Genomic DNA, 2,526 nt, shown 5'->3' with positions numbered 1-2,526 from the left:
TGTTTTTCCGAAATAGACATGGGAACAGATGGGGAGACCTACACTGCAATGGTCTCCAATTTAGCTGAGGATGGAGAATCAACAAAAAATAATACCCATGTGGTGACTATAGGGAATAACTGTGGACATTAAGGGAGCGAGTGCACTAGCAAATTTCGAAGTGATAGAGATTTTTGATGATAGCAATCCCTACCCCACGCTCTTGGGAATTAACTTGGCTATTGACATGAAAGAGGTAATTAATCTGAAGAAGTGGAAAGTTATCTTTGAGAAGAAATCACTGTGTGTAATTGTACCCCTGGACCATGTTGAAGGATCACGCTATACGGAGCTGGTCTGCGACAATGAAAATGATGAAGATCTAGCTTGTATCTATAAGATAATAGCGCGAGACCAAGACTGGGTAAATCCCATCGTGGATGGGTGGCTTACATGGGAGCGTGAGAGCTCCTATACTTCGAATTCTAATGAAGAAATAGAGTGTTGGTAGTATAGGTTACATGAGGTAACTACACTGAATTTCAATATGATGACCAGGTCGTTATGCTGCACATCGATAGAAGTAAGAGATCTACCTATTTATGATGGTCTGAATGAGGTAGATACATTCTTGGATGCATTTAAAAGGGATGTGCCGGAAAAGAAACGCTTCTAGGCCTTGGATTGGGTACTGCACGCTACGCCTATGAGATGGTGGGGTATGCATAAAGAGAGCTTTGAAGATTGGCATGAATGTAGTAGAATGACGACAGTATGATTTGGGAAGCCTAAGGTGTAACTAAAAGACAAGTACAATGGATAGGATGACCCGCATGCACATCTAGCCAACTGGACATAGGCCTATGGAAAAGAACCCCAACAAGCACAAATGCACATGTACTCTACACTGAAATACTTGGTCAAGAAGCATGTGTTGGGGGGGTGACCTTGCAAATGTCTCTTAATGTTGGGAAGATAGTATGTAGGAAGGGCAATCATGCAGAAGATTCTTCATGCAGAAGCGTTCAATAACGTATGAAATGTGCTGACAAATGTATGCAATGCGCAACGAGGTGATTGGAACCTATGCATACCTGTAGTATTATGGGCGTATCAGACGACATGCAAGAAACTGACAGGAGAGACACCTTTCAAGCTCGTATATGGAGTGGAAGCCATAATGCCTATGGAATACATCGTGCCTAGTCTGTGCATAATAAGGCTCACATGTATGACAGACCACGAATCCCTAGAAGAAAGGCTCACATAGTTGGAAGAACTTGAAGAAGGATTTTTGGCTGGATTTCACGAGCAAGTCCAAAAGCAGCACGAAAAGGCATGGCGCGATCGACATATTAAGCTGTGCACCTTTAAGGTGAATGATTTGGTGTTGTTTTATGATAGTAAGTTTGATAAATTTTCAAGGAAGATCAAAATGCATTAGCTGGGACCGTATGTTATTAAGGAAATTACAGATGGTGGCGCGGTACAATTAGTAAAGTTAAATGGATAACCCTTCCTAGGAAAAGTAAATGGCAGTCATTTGAAGCCATACACAGGTGGCTCGACCATCTAATTAGCTGAAAGAAGCATAGTCTTAGCATTCCAGGCAGCTAAAAGCAGGCACGAGACTATAAACTACTCTTCGCAAGAATTGCGTGATGTCAGGACTGTGCGCAGTAGCAAAGTTTCACACGGTTCGTGACAACATGAGGGTAGCTATGCTACCACATAGGTCAGTCAGAAAGTTACCCTTACAGTCACTATTCATGATGTGTTGCTTGGTTTGAGACCAAATGGAGTGGGCAACAGGCATTTAAGGTGAACTTTATGGGCTAGATTCTTGAAAATCTGCCTCCAATCTAGCATTAATGGACCAAATGTGGGAGGAATGGTCGAAATCAAATTCGAAATGCACTATAAATTACAATTGGCTATCCAAAAAACAACACTTGGAAATTTTAGGACTGAATTGTTGCGCGCTTAGATATTCATGAACCGAGACTTGTTCAATATTCTAAAGGAAAATTCGTTACTTGTGCAATTAACGAAGACATTAAGAGAACAGTGTAATCGCACTATGTAGCAACCCAAAGAAGTCACGGATACCGAAGACATGACTGTTGAGGAAGCCGTGTAAGAAATTGTAGAAGGGGAAGCCCCAAAGAGCGTCGAGATAGTCACAGAGATCCCTAAATCATTTCACACACCGAGACTCAAGAAAGAAAAGCAAGCCATCGTACCGGTGCACGTCTCGCCTAGAAATCCATTAAGGACCAAGCTCACCATGGAAGAAAAGTGGAAGGCCATTATTTTGGAGGCTGATGAGGAGTAAGAGTTTGAAGAGATACTGGTTGAGGAGGAGGATGTAGAGATGGAAGTCGAAATGCAGGGTGCAGACCCTCTCACTAGGCTACCCAAATATGTTCCTCTGCGAAGGGGCAAAGCCAAGGTGCCCAAGGATATAGATGAGAGCAAGAGCTCTTTAAAAACTCTGTTTCTCCTTGACGAAATTATTTTTTAAGGAGCGGGTTCCCATATTAAAAT

The sequence above is a fragment of the Pinus tabuliformis genome, chromosome 9, assembly GCF_031772625.1.
Source record: "Pinus tabuliformis cultivar Carrire ecotype Pingquan chromosome 9, CPIR1, whole genome shotgun sequence".
NCBI lineage: Eukaryota > Viridiplantae > Streptophyta > Pinopsida > Pinales > Pinaceae > Pinus > Pinus tabuliformis.
This window is presented reverse-complemented; position numbering follows the sequence as displayed.